At 40.7% G+C, this 25,795-nt stretch overlaps 1 long non-coding RNA gene across 7 annotated transcripts; it reads left to right on the top strand.

Moving 5' to 3' along the window:
• Window positions 1–1,920: 1,920 nt before the first annotated feature.
• Window positions 1,921–20,652, top strand: LOC134299953 (uncharacterized). Of its 7 annotated transcripts, XR_010007211.1 has the most exons (4): window positions 1,933–2,245; window positions 8,738–8,793; window positions 9,753–10,006; window positions 17,470–20,652. It is a non-coding gene; the product is annotated as an uncharacterized LOC134299953 (long non-coding RNA). The 7 variants fall into 7 exon arrangements; XR_010007210.1 differs by having other exon boundaries at window positions 1,921–2,245; window positions 8,738–10,006; XR_010007209.1 differs by lacking the exon at window positions 1,933–2,245 and adding an exon at window positions 10,323–10,638 and having other exon boundaries at window positions 4,282–10,006.
• The last annotated feature ends 5,143 nt before the right edge of the window (window positions 20,653–25,795 follow it).

The raw sequence follows: 25,795 nt of genomic DNA on the forward strand, positions 1-25,795 counted from the left end.
TTGGTGCTCTGTAGCCTGGGTCCTGACACTATAACACCACAACTAAATGCCCCAGAAATACGAAACTTGGCACACAACTAAATGCCCCAGAAATACAAAACTTGACAACACAACACAAACACATTGCCTCCCGGTTGTAACAACACAACCAAACCACAAAAACACAATCTGGACCCACAAAACTCACAACAACGCATAGTGACTATAACAACACAACTAAATGCCCCAGAAATACAAAATTTGACAACACAATGCAAAAGCCTTGCCTCCCAGTTGTAAGAATGCAACCACACCACAAAACCACAATCCGGACCCAGAAAACTCACAACAACACATCATGACTATAACAACACAACTAAACGCCCCAGAAATACGAAACTTGGCAACACAACACAAAGGCCTTCCCTCCCGGTTGTAACAACACAACCACACCACAAAACCACAATCTGGACCCAAAAAACTCACAACAACGCATTGTGACTCTAACAACACAACTAAACCGGATGGCCATCTGTCTGAGAGGTTTGGGTGGGTTCTTCCTCCATGACAAAAAGAAAGAAAGGGGTTGGACTGCATGCAAACTACAAATTCCAGCAGCCCATGGCATGGAGTCCATGCATTTCAATTAGAGGCCTCTTCCTTCTCCCTTTCTCCGCCATCCAACCCACTGACCCAGTTCCATGGCTCCGCAGGTAGGAAAGGCTGGGACGATAGAACGAAGGAAGGAGGGAGGGAAGGGAAGTGAAGGAATGCCAAGGACAAGAGCCCTCCCTCTCTGCCCGGAAGGCCAAGAGCAAAAGGGAGAGAAAGACCATTGATCCGGTTATATTTACCCTCCTTTCTGACCAGTGTGTTCTTATCAGCGAGCTCAGGATCGGAGCAGAGAAAGGGAACAGCATAGGAATAAAGGAAACAAGGAGAGCACCCACTCTATCTATCCATCCACTCATCTATCCATCCACTCACCCACTAATAATAAACACCTACACAGGCAAGAATCAGCCATGCACTGAGTCCACAAGGCCATTCAGTGCTCATCCACCTCCCCAATCCCTACATTCACACTTGGCCTCCAAAAAAACAATTACAATAATAACAATGACAACAACAACAATAAAATCTACACCATCACAGGCAAGAAGCAGCCAGGCACTGAGGCTGAGAGGCCAGTCAGTGCTACACTGGGCCTCCAAAAAACAATACAGTAGCATCTAACTTATCCAGCCTTCATGACCACTACAACAACAACAATAATAAACACCTACACAAGCAAAACAAAAAAAAGGCTATCGTAACACAATAAGATGTAAACCGCACTCAGCAGAATCAGACATCACGATTAACAACAAACCAAAGACAACAGGGATCTCAAGCAATTATCAATCAACACAAAAATTGAAGAAGGTAACAGACTTCAAATACTACTACTAATGTGAGTATAAAGAAGGCTGGAGGTCACAGCATAAATACAGTAGAGTCTCACTTATCCAACATAAACGGGCCGGCAAAATGTTGGATAAGCGAATATGTTGGATAATAAGGAGGGATTAAGGAAAAGCCTATTAAACATCAAATTAGGTTATGATTTTACAAATTAAGCACCAAAACATCATGTTATACAACAAATTTGACAGAAAAAGTAGTTCAATGCACAGTAATGCTACGTAGTAATTACTGTATTTACGAATTTAGCCCCAAAATATCACGATGTATTGAAAACATTGACTACAAAAATGCATTGGATAATCCAGAACGTTGGATAAGCGAGTGTTGGATAAGTGAGACTTTACTGTACAACCTAATGTAGACTGACCAATACCACTAGACTAAGTCACAGCAACGCATGGCTGGGCACAGCTAGTAGCATATAACATCAAACACTGACTTGTTCTTGTTTCTCTGAAAGAAACACACTCAACACTATCATGTCTGATGCAAAGTTTTTTCTTTCCCCACACTTTTCTATATCTTGAAATGGCAGGTTGGCTCAGAAGATACCAGACTGAATTGTCAACACTCCCAGAAGTGTCTTTGCATCTACTCATTAGCTATTCCTGTTCTCTATTATTTATTCATTCTGGCAGGAGGACCTTCTAGGAATAGCAGTAAACTCTTGTATCCTCTCCATGGTGCTTTAGTTACAGCTGGAAATGAAAGCCTGAAAGATAAACTTTCTGATAGTAACTAATATTACAAATTGTAACACTGCCGGGTAAATCACAGAAGCCATGGAAAAGCACATACGGTAAGCCTATTTTTCAAGCAAATGACTTATTCATGAGTGTTCCTAATTCAAACCTCTTTTTCCATGAATATTCATGTATTATGCCTGTGTGACTGGATATTCTAACAAAATCTAGGTTAATTACAACAGAGGCTGTCCTCTGGCATTTGCACAATGGTCAGTAAGAGTAAGTTGAAAAGCGGTTCCCATCCTTAACCACTTCCATGCAATTTGGAGGGAGAGGGAATGCAGCTAGAGGTCAAGAAAACAAACTTGTAGCAAGGCTCAGATTGATACAGATCACTGGCATCATCAAACGTCAGTCTGGAATGGACATAATTGTATCATGAAAATTACATAATTTTAATAAGGAATTGGGCAATAGGCATCCATGAGCAGGCAGTGCCAGGCTCAAAGGGATCAAAAAAGTCTTAGAACTACATATCATTTAAAGCCAACTCAAATACTGCTGTCTCTCCCTAGAGCCTTGGCGTGCAGCACACCATGGATTTGGGGTCTCTATGTGCATGCTGATTAAAATAAACAAACCTTATCTTGTAAACATGAGAAGAGACGACTCACTAACCCTGTGTTCTCAATTGGAGGTAAAAGATATACAATGAGCAAAGGAAATGTTCAAATGGATTTCCCTTTCATTAACCCTAATACAGCCTCTGGTATTATTTCAGGGTATTATACACGTGGCAATGTTTTTTATTAACAATGATTTGAGCCACAGAATATGGAAATAACTTGTTTCGAATGGCAAGGGATGTCAAAGTAGTTTCCTACCCCTTCTTTGAAATGTAAATGTAATGTTTTAGTTTCTTATAATTCTTGGGGTACAGCTACACTCAAGTAATATTTCATGTTATTTCTTTAATTCAGATGGTTTGCTTCTTAAAACTGTAATTATCACAGCAAAATACTTTTTGGCAGGGCTTGGAAGTATAAATATAATTCATTACTTTCAAAAATAATGTCAATTCTCTGTACAATTGGAAGTCATCATACAAGTAAATTTGCATTTTATCTAATAGAAAAATCTATAGATTCTTCTATTCAAATAGTGGCAGCACAACTTACATTCAGGTTGATGTTAGCAGTATGAGTTCTTAAGCAATACATGGCAAATCTATGAATGGCTTTATATAAACCATGCCACTTCATAGGTATTATCAGGTGATCAAGCTTAGACAAAGCTTTTAGTGGGGAGTGCAAAATCATCTAGAGATGCATGCAGACAGGGTGTATTGCCATCAACCAAGAGATTTAGCAGAAGCTGTTGTGGAGCCAGCTGTCTCTCAATGTCCTTAAGAGCTTTGCATCTCCCTTCACAGATTGTTGTCATAATGGACAAGAACGATGCCATACAAATTCAGCAACATGACTCATGGGAAGGGCGATGAAATCAACTTTGACAGATGTTTGCTACCATCCATTAGATGATCCTAATGCACTCCATGATAGAGGTTTTATACAATTATGCATAGCGTGGGAATTTTTCTAATTCTCTCATAATAGAATGATGTAGGGTTGTATGTTGGTTGGCATGCGATTCAAGGCAAACAAACACAAGTGCATAATGCACAAGGTACAAGATAATTTTACGTCAATATGCAATGGGACATACTAGATATATAAATGTGATAACAAAAATCATTGTTCTTATTGGGGGGGAAAACTGGCTACAGCCCTGCAAACAATAATTATATGAACTGTTGTTGTTCCACTTTCTACGTAATTCATGGGTACATTTGCACATGATATCAGATTAAACATGAGCCAAAAGTAGTCTATTCTTTCTAACCACATTCAACTACAATGAATAGTATATTTCACCACCACCATGATTACCATTTCATGATGTATTGGTCATTGCAAATTATTTGCTTAATCAGAGTGTGGACAAGATGTCTTCACTTGACTTTTATGCTGAAACATCATCAGATGAAAAAAATCTTATTTTATACCATGTTCATATTATCTCTTTCACTAAGTAATGTGTGATTGGATGGGATCATCATGATTCAAGAAGCCATCCATTGGCTCTTTGGTGTCATTAGTATGCAGCAGAATGTGATTGGTTATATAGTACAGCATTACAATATAATCCTCTTCATAACTTCATTCTCAACTTATTGTGATCACAGAAAAAGGCAAAAAGATATCACTAACAAGTACAAGTGATAGAGTTTGAATATCACTTATCTAGAATTCCAAAATCCAAAGTACTCCAAAATTCAAAATTGTTCAAACTGGTGCCAGAGATAATGGCATCTTTGCATTCTGATGATTTAATATATACACAGATTTTCATGTACAAAGTTATTTAAAATATTGCTTAATCTCCTATAGGTTATGAAGCATAAATGAAGTTAATGATTAGATTTAGTTTTCATCTCCAAGACATCACATTATATATGCAAATACTAGTATTCCAAAATCGGGGAGGGAAGGGAAGGAGAGAGAATCCAAAATCAAAAGCATTTCTAGTCTCAACTGTTTTCCTGAAAGACCTGGGTCTAATCCAGTATAGCCGCTGTCTGGACCACCCTCTCAGAAGTCCTGGGACTTCTGAGGGGGTGGTCCACACAGCCCACTCACATTTTCTAGGCTCCATCAGCCCAGAAAACCCAGAGAGTTGTAACACCTCCCCCTCCCCCAGAAAAGCCTTAAAAACTACAAATTATTTACCTGGATGCCATTACTCTGCTGCTGGTCCTCTCCTGGCACATAGAAAGCAATTTTCCTCCTGGCCCCCCTTCTCCTGTTGTGTCATTTCTACACGCAAGGAGAGGGCCAGAAGCAGGGTGATGGTGGGCGGGTAAGTAATTTTTAGTTTTTAAAGCTTTTCTGGGAGGGGGGGGTGCTGTCCAAGTGCCCTGCCTGAAGGTCTAGCAGGGCATCTGGATACCATTCCAGAAAGCACATGTTTTCCACTGGTGTGGGGAAAGAAGTCCAGCCTGACCCAGGTTTTTTAAACCTGGGTCAGACTGAACTTCTCTCCTGTGTGAAATCATCCATAGTTACCTAGGTTTGTATTTGGTGGGGGAGAATCAGCTCCATGGTGACTGCATGATGCACAGAGCTGATTTGGGTTATCATTGGCCAAGGCCACTTAATGCACCCTTGAACTGTGTTAATAAAAGTCCTGGATTGTTCTGAACTTGCTCCAAGAATCCACAGCAAATTGTGACTTCAGGCTCATGTAAGCACTTGTGAGACTTCCTGTTCAGGAAGGTCCAGGGATAGGAGATAGCCAGGCCCGGTCCAACGTGGAGGCCGATGAAGCTGCCGCGTTGGGCGCACGTCAAGAGGGGGCACTGTCGAGGCCTTGACAGCGCCCCCGTGTAAATTTACCAAGGAGGGAGGAGGCTGCGGCAGGGACCATCACCTCCCTCCACAGCAAACTCGGAGGGAGGTGATGGTCCTCGCTGCCCCCGCCGCCGGCGCCACCGCCAAAAGAGGTATGTGCAGGGCCTTGGGGGTGGGGCGGCCACTAGGTTTGCTTACAAGGCGAAATTACTTAGGGCTGCCCCTGGAGATAGCATTTACCTTTCCCCATTATTATGGTATTTGCAATGGCTATTGGGCATGAGAATACAGTAGTGGTGTTCATTTCTTAGCACCTGGCATGATGCTGTCTGATGCAATGATGTGACTGGAGAAGAGGGGAGCATTCGCATCATGTCATTTTGATGCTTAGAAGCTTCACTCCAGGTGCTGAGCATTGAACTTAACAATTTGTGTGCTGAGTGGGCACAGCAAACACAAAAATGATGGGGGCAAATGAATGATGTTCTGAAAAGTTCAAATTTATTCTATTGCCTCTGGGCTGTGCAGTTTACAGCTTCAGAATTAGCTCTGGGGCTAGAATACAGACACTTACATTGCAGATCTCACATTACCAAAGGACTATTTTGTACACAGAGGCACCTTCTTTCAGGCATTACTAGGAGTAACTACAAAGTTATAAAATATATTAAGTCATATTCAGTAGAGGTTGGAGAGGAACATAATACCTAAGAATCCTACCTGAACACTGCTATTTTACTCACTAGACAAATGGTGTTCTGGGCCTTTGGATGTTCATGAGAAAGCTTTGTATAGCCTACAGACAAGTCCCCTTAAGGATGATGAAATAGCAGCATATTTCTCTATCATTTCAAAGTCTCTGAAGTCTTTCATTTCTGCCTTGTGGCACTGTGTTTTTATGACCTCTTATCTTAGAAGCATCTGAAAGACTCCAATTTTTTTTCTCCAAACTGGTTATCCTCCCTTGACCAATGCTCTCCTGATCTCTGTTGCTCTTTCCTGATGTAACTGAATCCATCACATTATTAACCATTTGTTAATAGATTCACCTGGAGGAGATATTAAACCATCAACTGTGTTACCAAGATAATGATCACAGTGAGAATTATTAGTGTAACAAAGTTTTGTGGTTACTCTTTAACCATTGACTACTTGAAAGTATCTTTAGAGGAATTTGGAAAGGATTTTGTTCAGGTTTTAGGCTGTCAATCCAAAGGTACATTGGAGAGAGGTGGGGGAGAACAGACAAATATGAAGCTATATGATATAATAAAAATACAATAAGTTTCATTGTCAGAATTTCAATCAATAACAGTTACCAGTTACTTTTTAAAATTCTATAATGAGTAATGGAATCACACATAATGAGTAATTTAAATCACACATCTGAAGCCAATCTCAGAGTCTTCAGGGCAATTCTTTATATTACACACACCCACATTATGTAGATAGCCTCCAGCTGCAACACACAGAAGTTCGCTTATTTTTTAAAATAGTGTTTTCAATCTGCTTAATATTTCATTCATACTCATTTTAAGAAATAATTGTAAACCATTTGACATTTAATGTATCATACTTGAATTATTAACTTTTGATGCTTATTTGCAGTGCTTAAATGCCATGCTAATTGCCATGGGGGAATAAACAGAAATCATTTCAACTGCAGAAGTAAAGATCAAGAAATGTGGCTTTTTAAGTACTTACTTATGCTTAAGCCTGCAACCAGCTGCTGTATTAAAGCTAAGAGAACTTTTTGAAACGTTCCTTTTTCTTTTAATTGTGCTGTAGATTTGAACAACAGTTGTAGTGATGGTGGTACAACTGGTGGTTCATGATGCTGATTGAATGCTGATTGACCAAAATGCTAATTCTGTATAAGGTGTCTATATCCACGTCTCCTACAAATCAGTTAATCAATGAATTTCCATAAAATTCTGTCCCAGTTTGAACTTCATCCACCCAGCAGGCTGGATAAAGCTTTCTGCTTCCATACTTCCAAATCCCCTCATGACACAAGTTATTTTTCATGTGACATGGGTGCAGCATTATGAAAACTGACTGCAAAAATCAGGAGTCCACCACATAATCTCCCTTTCCTTTTCTGGCAAGAAAGAATCACACAGGAAACACAGAAATGCCTGACTTTAAAAAAACCATGGGCATAAATCCTGTGCATTAATTCTCAGGGGAATCACAGCTGTGAATTCAATATCTAATTTTGTTTCTTAAAATTGGTTTCGGCTTCTGGGCATTTCCACATTACAGAAAGCAGTATTACTTCCTAAAAATATTAATGTGGAAGGAAGTACCATTGATTGTGAGATGGAATGCTTAGGATGGCAGACTTAAAACATATTATTTTTATTGCTTTATAGATCTATTTGTCTAAAGTTAAGCAAGAAGCTAATTTGCTGAATACCATGATCTTCAATGAAGCCAGAAATAAATACAACGAACTAAAACAGAAATTAAATGAAAAGTGCAAGTAAAGCATATCGGGGAAAAGTAGTATTAATGTAGTTGTATTCATTGGTAGCCATTTACTAGGCTACCACTTATACACTACTCCAAAAGATAGCCATTTGAATACATTTGCATATGCTGATTTATATGAATAGCTGGAAATGAATGAATGAGGACTGTAATGCAAATTCAAATGCTATACATTTTCCAATAATGAGAAAGTGGGTAGCTGGGTTACCATCCAGTAAGGTAAAGGTAGGAAAAGGTTTCCCCTGACGTTAAGTCCAGTTGTGACCGACTCTGGGGGTTGGTGCCCATCTCCATTTCTAAGCCGAAGAGCCAGCGTTGTCCATAGACACCTCCAAGGTCATATGGCTGGCATGACTGGATGGAGCGCCGGAGCGGTACCTATTGATCTACTCATATTTGCATGTTTCCAACCTGCTAGGTTGGCAGGAGCTGGGGCTAACAGCGGGCGCTCATTCCGCTCCCAGGATTTGAACCTGGGACCTTTTGGTTCGCAAGTTCAGCAGCTCAGCGCTTTAACGCACTGTGCCACCGGGGCCCCCCACCATCCAGTAAGCCCGACATCAATACCAGGAAAGGTTCTGGAGCAAATCATTAATGAGGCAATCTGCAATCACTTAGCAAGGAATGCTGTGATTACTAAAGTCAACATGGATTTTTCAAAAACAAGACATGCCAGACTAATCTTATCTCTTTTTTCGATAGAGTTGCAAGCTTGGTAAATGCACGGAATGCTGTGGATGTAGCATCTCTTGATTTCAGTAAGCCTGTTGACAAGGTCTGCTGTGATCTTCTTTCAAACAAACTAGTAAAACATGGGCTACAATACTACTGCTAGATTGATTTGTAATTTTTTTTTTGTATGTTTGTTTTTTCCAGTCAATTCATTTATTTTATTTTCTCCCCAAAGGGAATTTTTATTAATCATTATTTATAATACATAAGCATAGTTACATTTTCCTTTTCCATTCCCTTCTCCCTCCCCATCCCCACCCACCCCCTTCCCTGTTGAGAACTTAAAGCTTATTTTCTTGTTACATGAGCCTTCTTTCTATTCTTTCCAGTTTTTTCTTCCAAGTTTCGTCATATGGTTTAACAATCTGTAGCCATCTGCTAAACAGAGTCCATATTTCTTTAATTTTATTCTGTTTGTCTGACCATGTTTTTTTGTTTCTTATAATGTCCATAATATCCAGTTATATTTGATCCCATATATATTCATACCATTTTTCAAGTGCCCATTTCATTTTATCCTTCCACCCCCCATGCTATTACTGCATGTGTGGCTCTAAACATTATCACCATTAATTCTTGGTCTTGGTCCTTAATACTTCTGTCCCCATATATCCCTATTAACAGAATTTGCATATTTAGTATGTAATTCAACCTGGGTTAGAATTTGGAATTTAATCCCTGAATCATGTATGCCAGCTGAGTTGGTGTTCTGTACCATTTTGTAATTATTTTCATTTCTAATTCCTTATATTTGTCTATTTTTTTTATTTTATTTTAACCATTGACTATCTTTTCTATCTTTTCTTTTCCTAGGCCCCCTTCCTTTTCCTACTTGTTTTCCATTATTCTATACATAGACTCCTTATCTTCTATCATTCTTCCATATATTGTATTTAATCCTTTTTTAAAACCAAGTCTCTCTTTTAATATCTTGCCTATTATATTTTCTCCCTCATTACTTTCTTCCTTCTTGATTTGTTCCCAGATTCCTCTTAGTGTTAACCAATTTATCCCACCCCCTGATGGATTTGTAATTGTTAAGTGACCGAACCCAAAGGGTGCTCACCAATGGTTCCTCTTCATCCTGGAAAGAAGTGACTAGTGGAGTGCTGCAGAGTCCAGTCTTGGGCCCAGTTCTGTTCAACATCTTTATTAATGACTTGGATGAAGGTTTCAAGGGAGTGCTTATCAAGTTTGCAGATGACACCAAATTAGGAGGGGTCACTAATACTCCAAAAGGTAGGTTCAGAATTCAAAATGGTCTCAACAGATTGGAAAATTGAGCCAAAACTAACAAAATGAATTTAAACAAGGGGAAATTTAAGATATTACACTTAGGCAGACAAAGTGAAATGCAAAGATACAGGATAGGTGACACCTGGCTCAACAACAGTAAATGTGAAAAAATATCTTGGAGTCTTAGTAAACAACAAGTTAAAAAGGAGCCAACAATATGATTCAGCATCTTAAAAAGCCAAAGAGATTTTGGACTGCATCAAAAGGAGTACAGTGTCTAAATCAAGGGAAGTAATGGTGCCTCTCTATTTTGCTCTAGTCAGACCTCACCTGGAATACTTTGTCCAATTCTGGACACCACAATTCTATGACCTCATCATACAGACCTCTGGAAGGGTCCAACGATTATTCCACTCCAGCTAGAAGACGGAAGGGCATGGCACCATCATACAATGCAAAGGAACGTCCTGTGGTGGCCCCTCCTCCAACTGAAGTGAAAGCGTCACTCTCAACAATGGAGCTGGCACACTTCTGTTTAATCCAGGTGATACTACCCCTGTAGTGTCACTGTGAGGGATTAGCACGCAGGGTGACAGATTCGCCCCAGGTGCTTCTCATTACCACGGTGAAGCCAGGTAAAACAGGACACTTCACCTGGCTAATATGATGAGGTTGCAAGAGAGATGTTGATAGGGTGGAACATGTTCAGAGAAGGGCAAGTAATATGATCAAAGGTCTGGAAACCATGCCCTATGAGGAGTGTCTTAAAGAGTTGGGTATTTTTAGCCTGCAGAAGAGAAAGCTGAGAGGAGACATGATAGCCATGTATAAATACATATTTGAAAGGATATCATACGGAAGAGGGGCAAACTTGTTTTCTGCTGCTCTGGAGACTAGAACTCAGAGCAATGGGTTCAAATTATAGAAAAAAATTCCATTTGAACATTAGGACAAACTTCCTGACTGTAAGAGCTCAAAAGTGGTGAAAGCTATTTCTTTGGAGGCTTTTAAACAAAGGTTGAAGGGCCATCTGTCAGGTGTACTTTGATTGTGGTTTTCCTGCATAGCAGGGGGTTGGACTAGATAGCTCACATGGTCTTTTCCAACCCTATGATTCTATGACTATGTTATACAAAGGCTGAGTGCTGCATTGTTTCTTTTGCCCTAACAAATGGTTGAGATGATTAAAGTCAGGAGAGGTTTGTCAACAACTTTTGGGACAATGTTCCAAAGTGCAATTTCCATTTTTTTAAAAGTGCTTTTGAATGTTGGGTGCTGAGGGCTCACAGCAGGGCTTGAATAGCACTGTTTGTTCCTGTTTATGAACCTCAGAAAGACATTTGCCTGGCCATTGTCTGTAGTTAGACAGATTGCTGAGCTAAATGGACAATTGATCTGACCCAGCATGACAATTTTATGATCTTAAAATAGAAGTGCATTACAGCTTCAGAGTACAATTTACAGAGAATATATTTGGAGAAGGCTCTAGAATGTGCCTGTAAGAACTCTTATGGCTTCCACCTTTTTCAGGATTCGTGATAAAAAGAAAAAAAAACAGTAAGTGTCCCAGCATTACATCTTCTGGATAAAGTAGTCAATACTTCTTTAAACAAATGTCCGCATGGAAGATTAGCCTTGTTAATATGTATATTGCATCAATTCCTGGTATAGTTATTTTCTATCCCAGTTCCTTCCAGGATTCAGGCCCCTCATCTACCCCAAACCACTGACTTCCCTGGGAGGTGACTACATGCCCTCCCTGGTCAACCAATCCAGCCAGCCCCCAATGTATCCCAAAAACTTACCTGAGGGATCTAACTGCATGCTTATGCTCCTTCATCAAAAGCTCCTGGCACATCAAAATAGTACATTGGGAGGTTGGGGGAGGAGGGGGGATTTTCCTCCTCTCCCCCATTCCCTGACACATCATTTTGATGTGTCAGGAGCTTTTGATGGAGGAGCCTGGGCATGCAACCAGGCTCCTCAAGTATGTTTTTGGGGTACATGGGGGGCTGGAAGGGGAGGATGGGGGTGCCGTCCCAGTCCTGTAAGTGTAGGAGCCCTAAGAACTGGGATCGCTGTGAGGATTGACCCCCAGGATCACAGAAGTGCTCATGAGAGTCAATTCACCACCTGGAAGGACCTGAATCTTATATTAAGGTCCAGATCTTTCCCAATTTACTCCACATTAATTTGGGTTTACTTGAGGTGTCTTTTGGACATCTCAGGTAAACCCGAGACAGGTCATGGGTTATAGGTCTGTTTGGAAGGGTCCTCAGTCATCAGCACACCGAGTAAAGTAAAATCCAAATGGTGAAACAAAGATGGAGTCAAAAATATTAAAAAGTATTTTTGTTATCTTACTGCCTTGGAATGATAGTGTTGTTTCGGCAGGAAAATGAAGACAGGATGGTTTTGTCTCAGGTAAAACATTGGATTCACTTATAGTTTCAAAAGACATATTTATATGAATTGACGTTATGTAATTGAGAATACAAGGATGGCATAATTGTTTGCACTATTTAGAATCCCTTTTACATTACATAATTATAACACTCTGGTTACACTTTGACTATCAACCAAGCTAGGATTTGGGTTGTCCGCTAAGTTAGTTTAACCCTGAAGAAAGACAGATTGATCGGCTTTCCCTCAGATCAGCCCTATACGGCATTTAGTCCCTGTGGAGTGGATCAGCCATTATGCCAACCTAAGTGGTCAGTGTAAATATGCCCTTAGTGCAGGCATGGGCAAACTTAGGCCCGGGGATTGGATGCGGCCCCTGGGGCACTTATCTCAGGTCCTCCTCATTTACCCTGTCCTTTTGACATAAAGACATGGCAGCCCACAGCAGCTGAGAGCCCTTTGGAATGCTCTAAGCCACCACATGTCTTACCCTTCTCTCAGCATAAGGACTGAGCGAATAGGTCCATTCTTATGCTAGGAGGACAGCTCAAGGAAGGCATATGGTGGCTGAGAGCTCTCCGGAGCACTCTCAGCTGCTGCCTGTGTCGCCTTCCTCCTGACATAATATCAAGAGGACAGCCTGAGGATCGGGGGAGGAGGATCAGGGCAGTCGCTCTGTGTTCCACCTTCCTCCCATCATAAGGATGGGGCAAGCAGCCTTGTCCTTATGCTGTGAGGATAATCACCTACTCACGGGCATGCCCCACCAAGTGTGTGAACAGCCCCACTTCCACCTGGCCCTTCTGGCTGAGCCCACAATGCGGCCCCAAGGCAAAAAAGTTTGCTCATGCTTGCCTTAGTGTAACCATTGTTTCCAAAGCATTGGAAAGCTGGTAGCATCTATAATTATCTACTGTCCTGAAGTCCCACTGGAGAGGGAGGGAGGAAACACTTCAAATGCCACAGATGAAAACTAGGGCATGTGTAGCCAAGCAATACCAGAATGTGGCCAAGATGACAAAAGTTATTAATGTGGAAGAATATTCAAACTATGAGAGGCTGCAGCAGTTTGTTACCTGAGGCTTCTGGGTCATAATAAGATGGACCTACACTGAGCTATGCATGCACAGCCGCAGCCATGCTTGTGCACACACACACTCTCTCTGAAAAAAATCCATAATCCTATACTAAACCTTGTAAGAAACAAAATTAGCAAGAACATAATTATCGTGAAACCATCTATGGAACCATCTTGTGATATGAGTAGCATCATTAATGTCAATATGTGAAAACAAACTAATGGGACATTTAAACTGTATTAATAACTGAAATGAAAGCAAGGAAGTTAAAATAAATTTGTTAATTATTTCTAGGCATCCCTATTTTGAACACAATCATGCACTTTGATTTTTGACACCAAAATTATGAAAATGAGCAAGTGTAATTATAATTTTTTCAGTATGGTTTTCAAAATTAGCTGACTTTCTTACCCACTAAAATTTAAGGCCCTATTTTAATAATTTGTGGCCCATTGTAAACTCTCAACATACTTTGATATACAGATATTAAAAACAGTCATATCTTTTGCATAAAATAAAGTTCTAATAAATTAAAGGGTTGCTGAAAAATCTCATATTACCATTTGTAATATGTTATTTCAACTGGAAATAAAAAAATGTTCTGAATGTATGACTAGATAGAGATGCTAGCATAAAACAGTTTGAATTTGGGGTCTTTAATATACCTGTGATCCCTTTTTTCTATTAAAAAAGAGAGTTTGACCTGGAAATTATGAAAGGGATAAAGATATGCATCTGTAGAGAGATTTATGTCTCATGTTGACAAATTATTCATTAAAGTTTTATGTTACTTGCCCACTGGGATTATTAAATAAAATCATTGTGGCTGTTCCTATCAATGTATTCATCTTGATTGCAATGAGGTTTTGGACTGTTAATCTAAAATGCTGTAATAATTGGGCAGGAATGGGAGGGAAGACAGATCTTTTCTACTTGGTCAATTTCATAGGGTTTATTTTTTTTTATTTTGTCTACAACTCATGTAAGACAATAACATATCTCAATCTGTTCAAAGAAGACACCTCAAGTTATACAGGTGGAATGTGGGTTAGATGATTTTGTCTATCAAAATATGCCTGTAATTGTTACTCTTTTTTTCTATTTCTGGTGAGTGCAATCAAATGTAATCTTTCTCTTTTCCTATTGCCTTCAACTTCACCAAACATCATTATTTTCCCCATTGAGCTACCTCGTCTCATGATATGCCCACAGTACCAGGGTCTTAATTTAGTCATTTTGACTTCTAGTTTTGTTGGCAAAATACTTAATAGTTTTACCTACTAATACAAACCCCTAGCCAACAACAGGTCAGTGCAGGGCAATGATGTAAGAAAAAGAAAATGGTTTCAGAATAGAGAGTTCTAGAAAGTTAGCAAACATGCAAGTTAGCAATTAAAGGTTGATAACTCTAAAAACCTTTAACTCTGTGATAATTTTACCTAAAGGAAAATGCATCTGGGGAGACAAAATGTCCTATACAACTTCCGTATTTCACTCAGTGTCAGTAACAAAAAAAAAAAAAAGGAAATTATAATAATATTCTAATATATAGTAATATAATGCATAAGCTTTCATTGTCTGAGACCTTCATTTCCAACATAATGTTGAAATCTTATTAGACAGGTAAAGCATTTAACCCACTTGATCTTAAATATTTATTCTCAGTAAAACTGGGTATAGGCTTTGAAGAGGAAATTTACAAAAGCAGACAGGAGAAAGAAAATGCTTGACCCCAAATCGTAATAAAGATAAGCAGAGATTAATCCAAAATCCTCAACCTAGTAGGTTGATTGAGATATTCTCTATTCCTTTGCAGTTGTACTCAGAATATTTTTCATCACAAATCTCAATATGCACCGCCTACAACCACAGATCTTCACATCCATTCAGATGATAACAAAAACTGACAAAGGTTGTCATTTGCTTTCTTCATGCAACATCAACACAATAGAAGTACTCTTGAAAACTAAGCTAAAGCTTCTGTTATTATTATCTCTCGACAGATAGCTGTGTCCTGGAAAAGTGTGTGTTATAGAAAATGGGTTATTTGAATATGAAGATAGCAAGTCTCCTGCTTATAAAAACATATCATGTAGATTTTTTGTCAGCAGGACTTCCATTCTTGAATATATCATTTCTGCATATTTTGTATCCTTCTTTTACTGGCTTTCTCTTTGTTCTTGTGCTACCAGGTTCTTCTTATCAAGTTCCCACTTGCCTTGCCTTCCATTAATAGGGTGGCCATGCCTACAGTTTTGAACAATATACTGATCTCTCTTTGAACTAAACCCTTTTGTCCCATTTTCCTTGGAGTCTTCCACACAGCCCTACATTCCAGAATATCAAGGCAGAAAATCCCACAATATTTGTTTTGAATTGGGTTATCCGAGTCCGCACTGCCATATATTCCAGTTCAAAGCAAATAATGTGGGATTTTATTCAGCTGTGTGGAAGGGGGCATAGTCACAATCCTTAGATTTTACCTTTGATTTTCACCTGCCAGCCTTGCTGTCTCTACATTTGTAACAGTGCCAGCTTTAATCTGGTGAGTCCAAAATGACTTCATCCCATAATGACAGCATCAGTCCTTGTTTTATATTATATTATTGTTTTTGTAATGTTATTGATTTTATTGAGTTATGTTTTAATCTATGGTTGGTTTTAATTGTTGTTGAATCAGGGGTGTTCCCAATGTAAGCCACCCTGACTCCCTCCAGGGAGATGGAGGTGGGATATAAAAAATAAAGCTATCATCATCATCATCATCATCATCATCATCATCATCATCATCATCATCATGCACAAGAATAGGTGAATTAAGACCACAACTTTATAAACTTCAGGAATCTGAAATGAAGCAACCAATGTGATGTGTGATCACAAATTTGGATAAGGAAACTTCTACCTGGAAGTTTTCTGGGTTCAAAAGCCAGGATATACACCTGTCCTAGCTTTATCCTATGAAGAAATCAAAAAGTCTAAAGGATTTCCTCAGGCTGTGCTAATTAGCCTCTTTCTAGAGGAAGTCATCTTCAAACTACATTCTACCTCACATCTTCTTTCATTCCACTAGTAGTGAAATATATTTCAGAATCAAGCATTTAGACAAACAACCATATGCCAAAGGAATCTAAAGGTGAAAATACCAAAGGTGAAAAAATGATAATGATCTATTCATCCAGTGCTCAAATGGGGCACTGAAAACAATTTCAAACAGTGAAAAGTCCTGAATCAAGGCCATGCTGCCTTAAATAATCCTGTGCAGCCCACCCTAATCACAATGCATTTTGGCATCCGATGTGAGCGATATCATATGGCATGTGGGGTAAATACATTTAGTGCACGATCCAGGGGTATCACCTATACCTGTTGTATTATAGTCTTATTCTCCCTCCAAATACCGTATAGAACCATAATTACAATAGCATTGTGCAGTGCTTCTCAAGCTTCTCAAGGTATCTGTTCTGGGTTTGACAATTATACATTTGTGCCCATTTTTTTCTAATTGTTGCTTTTCTCAAAACTCATCAATGCTGGTATTTAATGGCCCAAGAGCTTGTCATGGTTTGCAAAGGCACTGTGCTGTGTGTGTTAACTGGAAAATGAAGTGCATGAAGCCTATTGGCTGAGCCTGCAAAGTCCTGGGGAAAGATTTGATACTGTTTCTGTTCTGCTGCTGCAGAACCAATTTGGACAAGTTTTCAGTGCTAAGTACTGCAGGGAAGAGAGCAGCGTACTCAGAGAGAGGCCTAGCGCAGCTATTCTGAGGCCTGCTTGCTGCTGAGAAAAGAGGGTGAAAAAAACAGGACTGTATACTTCTCTGAAGCAGATTTGTGGACGGAGAGAGTACAGTTTATGACTGTGGACTTCTGTAAGCGATCAGAGGGACCATTGCAAATACTACTGTTTTTTGATCTCTTTGAATTAGTAAAGTTCCTGTATTTTTTGTTCTGCCAACCTGAATTGCATGTTATTGTTCTGCAGGTGACTCTGGATCACGGGCACACGTAAGAGCTTCCAGTTATCATCATCAATCCGTAATAGAGCTGACACAAATCTAGGAACCACAACCAAGTAGCAAAGATGGACTGCAGAAACATGAGACCAAGTATATTTTGAATTTGTAACACTGCAATTTATCATATTGCAATGTAAGTAGAGCTTATGTTCTTGTGGCATATCAGCAATCTTCATCTTAAAATCAACCAAAGCTTATAATAAAATCACTGCTTCTCAGTTCACTAAAATGATAGGAGTCATTGTTAGAGATATAGTTTTCAATAAGTTTCTTTTGAAAAGTAGCAACGAATTTCTTCCTGCTGTACAAAACTATTTGAAAACCACCATTACTGAAGGTTTGCAATTCAAGATTTGTTTTGTGTAAAATTTGCTTGTCATTGTTTTGTTTTTGACTATTTGATAGTTTTCCTTCTCTAGTCAATTTTCAAAGTAATATTTTGAAGTTTTTTTAAGCATTTGTAACAACTAAAGTTGGATTTACACATTGCAACCATATAGAGTCCACATATATTTATAGCTCTGCTCTTAGCTTAACAAATAACCCATGCCCAGTAGGTGCTAAATAATATTTTCCAGTTATTTGTGATTCTTTTTCTCTCTCGTAGCTTTTTATTAATCCAACAAAAAGAAGGCACATGTCCAGGTGAAAGGGAACAAAGTTGCTAGGTCACAGTATTGAAGAAACAGTTGGCATAACTGTCATTAGTAGTTTCTTCATACTTCTTTGAAAAGGGTATTGAGAGAAAGCAATTAAGAATGCAGCTGAGTTTCATAAATAAACTTGGAAGCCCTCAAGAACAGATGTGACAAACCAAAGAGAGCCAATGAACTCAACGTCTTTTACAGGATGAGAAAGGATTCATTTTTGCCTTCAGACAGTAGCTGATATAAAGCTTCTGTGCATTTCAACTGCTGTGGCATAACACAGTAATGTTAGATAGCATTTGAGCTTCCACAGCCTCTGGCTTAGCCTTTCCTTTTTAATTGCAGTTTGCAGTGTGATATTTCTGGATGGAAAACACACATTGAAATCAGCTAGTCAGACCCGCCAATCCATTGATTACTTTTTAGTGTATAAGCTCTCATTAGAAATGCTAGAGGGATTTTGTCTGTGTGGATTCCTACGTAAGTGGTTTTGCCCGTCTTGGACTGATGTGTGAATTAGAATTTAATTATCCTCCAGATTTTGAACTCTTGACAAATTTTACAACCCTGTCCTGATGATTTAAAGAAACCAGAATCCAACTTTTTAATGATTTTTTTCTCTTTTTCTTAGCCCTCGCTAATGGGTAAAAAGGACAATTTGCTATCCATTCATGATATCCTAAAGCAGCTGACTGAAGTAGCAATTTGCTCTATCTCAAGATAAGGCTGAACCCAAATCAGAAGAGAGAAAATGATGCACATGTTATGCATATCACACCCTAAAGATATGCACTCTATTTCTTCTAATTTCCCTTGTTTTTTTAATGATACAGTGTTCCCTCACTTATCACAGGGGTTACGTTCCAGGATCACCTGCAAAAAGTCAAAATCCATGAAGTAGAGACACTATATTTATTTTAATATTTATACATTATTTTAGTAGTTATACACTATTTTAAGTCTTTATCAACCAATCGTGTGTTGACAAATTGCCTCCTCCTCCTCCCATTGCCACTTGGGCTCCTTTTCTCTCCCTTCAGCTTCTCCTTCCTCCCTTCCTTAGGCTGTAAATTGTAATTTTTTATGATTTCTAATATTTTAGAGTTTATTGAAAAACTGTGAAACAGCAAAACCGCAAAAAGTGAACGGCAAGGTAGTAAGGGAACACTGTACATGGGAGAAATTCACATGTTTAGTCTTTAAAGAAAGAAATGAGTTTGATAATAATAATATAAAATATTCAAGATTGGTCAAAATATTTTTGTTGAGAAGCCATGATGAGAAGAATCCTGAACTCATGAGAACCTCTGCAGTTCAGAGCTTCTTCTGTGAAAATATCAAATGTGGTTGTTTTGCACAGGAAACAGCATATTCTGTGCATAAAACAGTATTTTATGTGTAGAAAATACTATTTTGATGCAGAAATAATTCCTGAACAGAAAAATCTGGGGATTTGCACATGGTTGATTTGTATGGAAAACACTGTTTTCTAAACTGAAAATAGCAAATTCTGTGCAAAATTTAAAATTTATGTGCAAGGACTTAATATGCATGCATTGAAATACTATTTTCTATCCAGAAAATGCTGTTTTCTTTCCAGAAAATGCTATTCTCTGTGAAAAACATTCCCATGCAAATTTTGCATAGAAGAAGCCCTGAATTGCAAATAACAATTGAAAACAGAATGTTTTGAAGACTTTCTTGCAGTGGGAAGGCTAAATTACTGATGTTATTTGTTTCTACCTCTCAGAAGAAATGTACTGAAGAATTGCATTCCAAGAAAGGAGCAGAACTATTGTATGATTAGGTATAAGGATATGCTTTTTCACCAGCCACAATCTACTGTTGCTCAAAATCTAAGGAAGCACAGTAGAGGTACTTCTAGAATTTGTCCTGGCTGATTTAATACTATTACATCAGGACTATACCATGAAAATGCTCTTTTGCCATCTCTAACTTTCTGTGTCTAATCAGCCAGTTGTTATGCTATAATAGCTTCCCTTGCAAAGATAGTGCCAAAGAATTCAGCACAGGGAAGATTGCATCCTGAAACAAGCAATTCACAAAGCTTTGTTAAAGAACTACGACTTTTCCTATCACTGGCAAATTGCATCATATCCCCAAGGGGCTCAATTTAACACCAGTGATCATCGGCCAGTTAGTACACCCTTTTTGTTCTATTTGGAACTTCTCAGGAACCTTTTTCCAATTCTTCTTCACTTTGGAGTCTTTGAGCTTAACAAGTTCTGCTCAGCATGCTTATGAAATTTACAGCAGATGCTTTTTGTGCTGAAACTTCTGTCTTCCCTTTTGTTAAAGAAAAGAGAAAAAAAAACGAGCTTTAAGTTATTTAAGTTGTATGGAAAATATGAAAAGTTTGCCAAATAATTGATGGAGTTCCAAAGTCTTTATTTTAAACCTTAGATGGTTTAAGCTGCACTCTTAAATATATTTAATAGGGAGTAACTGTCATTTAACCCAATGTGATTGACTGCTTTTAGATTGAAAAAAAAAAAAAACAATTGACCTCAGTTACTAGGTTGCTTTTTTTTCTCATATAGCATCCTCTGCTGCTAATAAAATAGCATTTGAAACAACATAGCCAACTTCTGACCAATATTGGTGCCAAATCACAGGGCACTGGCTGAAATCTCTGGGCTTCTGCAAGTGGAAGAAACCAATCTCAGGAGCAACACTTGAAAATGAGAATGCTGGATTTTATTCTATAAAGTGTCCTTAAAGTCTGGGAGTCTTGCTTTTCTCAACTCTCACTGGTGCCAGGGTTCTAGCCCCCTTGTATCACATCATCTCTAGATGGGAATCTTTGGGGATCAGTATGTTACAAAATAAGTGGTCTTGGTCATAAACCTGTGGACGCAGTTGTAAATTAATCTGAAAATGTGTATGAACCCAAGAATAGACTACACCATGTTCCTGCATTTCCTGTTTTCTGGAGCAAGATTTTTTAAAGGACAGTATTCTCTCTCAGACTTATTTAATATATTTCATTTCTTGTTATTTGCAGTCAAATTAACTTCAGCTCCTGGAAATCCTATGATTAAATAGATAGTTAATGCAGATTAATAATTCTGAGAGCCTTAAACTTTATTGCAAGCCATAAATTGGTCTTCTGGGCCATATATTATCAAGGAGAGGGGATGCCCAACCATTGGATTCATAATTACATAGCTATAGTTAAATATTAGAAATAAAGCTTGTTCATAAACAGCTGGGGTTCAGACATTGCATGTCAATGAAGTGGCCTGAACTTGAATTAGGAACACAAACAGAGGTAATGCCACTCAAGCTAGGCTGTTTCCTTAGCAAATTTCTGGGGACAAAACCTAGGAAATGTTGATAGATCTGATGCACAGCATACTAATATCCATCTGTTATATGACTTCAGGTTGATGTATGGTGACCATATCAATGCTTTTGTTTGGCAACATTGATCCAGAGTTTTATCATTGCTGATTTGTGAGAGCTGTTGCACAGTGGTACAGACTGCCTTGGGGGTAGCTAATTCTCATTATCTGGAGGCCTTTAAACAGATGTCAGGTGACAATCTCTCAAAAGTACATTGAGAGTGTGCCTGCATGGCATGGATTAGACTATATGGGCCTTCCAACCTTATGATTCTATCCTTCCTTTTGGGCTGAGAGAATATCACTTAAGTTACCCACTGGATTTCTATGGCTGAACAAGGATTCAAAGTTCCAGACTTCAAGCATGTATGTATACCATGCTGGCTCTCTATTCATATTAATAGTATTAGCCAAATAGAAGTAAACCTTCAGGCTATTTATATCTTGCAAGTAGCATATGTTTAGGAAGTAGTGCAAGAAATCCAAATTGTCTATAACTATTGTGAATATTGAGTAAACATGCAAAACAAGGAAATGCATTGGCCCCAGACTCTCCATTTCAAGTTTTCCCCCATGTGGGGACAATCTCAACATAATAGGGACCCTGGTTATTGTTCTTTTTTCTTGTGATAATAATAATAATAATAATAATAATAATAATAATAATAATAATAATAATAACTTTATTTTTATACCCCGCCCCATCTCCCCGAAGGGACTCGGGGTGGCTTACATGGGGCCAGGCCCGATAAAACAAACAAAACAGTAACAAAGCAATAAAACAATTATCCCAGTAAAAAAATATCAACATCAATAAAAACAATCATTGAAATCAACAAGCAGGATACAGTGTTAAAAACAGGAGACTAATTCGTAGATCTCAGGCGAAATGCAGAGTGATACGAAATGGGAAAAGGAAATTTCACAGTTGGGCAATAAAGTGCGGTATAAAATGGCAAGACAACAACAATGGGACTATTATGGAATGGACAGATAGATCAATCCGGCAACAACTAAACATCGAAGTCCTTTTGAAACAGCCAGGTTTTTAAGCTCTTCTGGAAGGAGAGGAGGGTAGGGGCCTGCCTGATCTCTCTAGGTAGAGAGTTCCAAAGCCGGGGGGCCATGACGGAGAAGGCCCTCTCTCTCGTCCCCACCAACCGCGACTGTGAGGGTGGTGAGAGCGAGAGAAGGGCCTCCCCCGACAAGCGAAGAGAACGTGTGGGTTCATAGAGGGAGATGCGGTCTTTAAGGTAGGTGGGTCCCAAACCGTTTAGGGCTTTGTAGGTGATAACCTACACCTTGAATTGGGCCCGGAAAGTAAATGGCAGCCAGTGAAGCTCCTTAAACAGAGGCGTTGAACGCTTCCTGTAATTCGCTCTGGTTAGAAGCCTGGCTGCCAAACGCTGTACTAGTTGTAATTTCCGGGCCATCTTCAAAGGCAGCCCCACATAGAGCGCATTGCAATAGTCCAGTCTAGAGGTAACTAAGGCATGGACCACCCTGGTCAGATCAGACTTCTCGAGGTATGGTCGCAGCTGGCGTACAAGTTTTAGTTGTGCAAAGGCCCTCCCGGCCACGGCTGACACCTGAGCCTCAATTGTCAGCCCCGAATCCAGGAGGATCCCCAAGCTGCGGACCTGCGCCTTCAGGGGGAGTGCGACCCCGTCAAGCACAGGTTGCCACCCAATACCCCGATCAGACATACGACTGACCTGGAGGACCTCTGTCTTGTCGGGATTAAGTCTCAGTTTGTTCACCCTCATCCAGGCCAACACAGCGGCCAGCCACTGGTCCAGAATCCGAGGGGCTTCCTTGAATTTAGGTGGAAAAGAGTGGTAGAGTTGGGTGTCATCCGCGTAGAGATGGCACCGTACTCCAAAACTCCGGATGACCTCTCCCAGCGGTTTCATGTAGATGTTAAAAAGCATGGGGGACAAAATAGAACCTTGCGGGACCCCACAGGTCAATGGCCAGGGGTCCGAGCAGGTGTCCCCCAGCTTCACCAACTGGGAACGACCCTCCAGAAAGGACTGGAGCCACTGGAGTGCAGTACCCCCAAGGCCCATCCCAGAGAGCCGCCCCAGAAGGATACCATGGTCGATGGTATCGAAAGCCGCTGAGATGTCCAAGAGAACCAGCAAGGTCACACTCCCCCTGTCCAGCTCCCTGCGGAGGTCATCCACCAAGGCGACCAAAGCCGTCTCGGTACTGAACCCAGGCCTGAAGCCAGACTGTGATTGGTTCAGAAAATCCGTATCTTCCAAGAATCCCTGGAGCTGAGAGGCAACCACCCGCTCCAAGACCTTGCCCAAGAATGGTAGGTTAGAGATTGGCCTGTAGTTACAAGGATTGGTCGGATCTAATGAGGCCTTCTTCAAAATAGGCCTTACCACGGCTTGTTTTAGGCTGGATGGAAATTTGCCCTGCCCCAAAGAGGCATTAATTATTGCCACAAACCAATCAACTAACCCACCACTGGCCTGTTCTAAAAGCCAAGATGGGCAGGGATCTAGGGCACAGGTAGTTGCCCTCACCGCTCCAAGAATCTTGTCCACATCATCAGGTTGCACAAACTGAAACGAATCCCACAAGATCGAACAGACAGATGCCTCGCTTACCTCACCTGGCAATGTTTCAAGACTGGCATCCAAGTCGGAACGAATCTGAGCGACTTTGTCTGCAAAATGGTGAGTGAACTCGCTACACCGAGTTGCCGAGGAGTCAGGTGCCCCCCCACCCTGAGAAGGGTGGAGGAGCTCCCCAACAACTCGGAACAACTCAGAAGATCTATTTGTTGCAGACTTGAAGCGGGCAGTCGTGACAACCTTCCTGGCTGCCCGCAACGCCGCGGAATAAGCCCTAATAGCGGCTTTAGACCGTGCTCGGTCAGAAACGTCGCGAGTTCTCCGCCAGCGCCACTCTAGTCTCCTTCTCTCATGTTTCATCTCCGCCAGCTCCCCGGTGAACCAGGGAGCCAGGACAACTCCACACAGCGAAAGGGGACGTTCGGGAGCGATCATGTCAATAGCCCTGGCCAACTCGGTATTGTAACGAGCGACCAAGGCAGCGACAAGATAGTCAGCCTCCATAGCAGACAGAACCCCAAGAGACGTCAGGAGTCCCTCAGGATCCATAAGTCTCCTGGGGCGGACCATCTTAATGGGCCCACCACCCCTGCGGAGGTTTGAGGACACAGTGAGTCTTAAACTGATCAGATAATGGTCAGACCATGACAATGGAAGAATAGTTTGCTCTTCCACTCTGACCAAACCGTCACCCACAACAAAGACCAGGTCGAGTGTATGACCAGCTTGATGGGTGGGACCCGATATTACTTGGGACAGCCCCATGGTCGTCATGGTGGCCATGAATTCCTGAGCCGCACCTGTCAAGGTGGCCTCAGTGTGGATATTGAAGTCACCCAATACCAAAAGGCACTGGGAGCCCAACACCATGCTAGAGACCACCTCAGCTAGCTCAGGTAGGGAGACTGCTGTGTCGCGGGGTGGACGGTACACCAGCAGAATCCCCAAACTTTCCCGGGTATCCACCTTCAAGTGGAGACACTCAAACCCAGCAGTTTGTGGAACGGCGCATCCGACCAGGGCGATGGACTGCCGAAAGACCACCGCAACCCCACCTCCCCGCCCTCCAGGCCTGGCCTGCTGATGCACCCCGAAACCCAGAGGACAAAGCTGGGTAAGGTTTACCCCACCCAGTTCATCCAACCAGGTCTCGGTGATGCAAGCCAGATCCGCCTGCTCATCCAGGATTAAGTCCTGGATCATTGCAGATTTCCCACTGACGGATCTGGCATTAAGCAGCAGCACCTTCAACCCGGAGGGGCTGCCATGGAGGCTACCACACCTAACCTTCTCCAGGGTCGCAAGACACCTGTTGCGCTTCTCCCTGGGAAACTGTTGACCGCACCCCCTCCTCCCCCACACGACCTCGATGGAACCCCCCCCCCGGACCCCACCCCCCAGAGATCCTGGCTCTACTGAAATGTTATTAAGAGGGCCTAGTCAGCTCCCTGAATTCAAAGGGCTGCAAGGATCTCCATCTTGTGTAGTGTCTAGAAAAGGGGACAGATAGAGCCTATCAAAGGGGGGAGACCTCTCGAAGCAGCTTGACAAGGTGTTAGAAAGCAGGGCTTGTGGGCAGGGTATGGAGAGGGGTTGAGCAGATTTAACTGAAAGCGAATTTACCGGGGAAGAGGACCTGCACAAAGGATTAAACATCCTGTTTGACTTAGCCGGGGCTCGGGTATGTGAGGG

The sequence above is a fragment of the Anolis carolinensis genome, chromosome 1 (assembly GCF_035594765.1).
Source record: "Anolis carolinensis isolate JA03-04 chromosome 1, rAnoCar3.1.pri, whole genome shotgun sequence".
Lineage (NCBI taxonomy): Eukaryota > Metazoa > Chordata > Lepidosauria > Squamata > Dactyloidae > Anolis > Anolis carolinensis.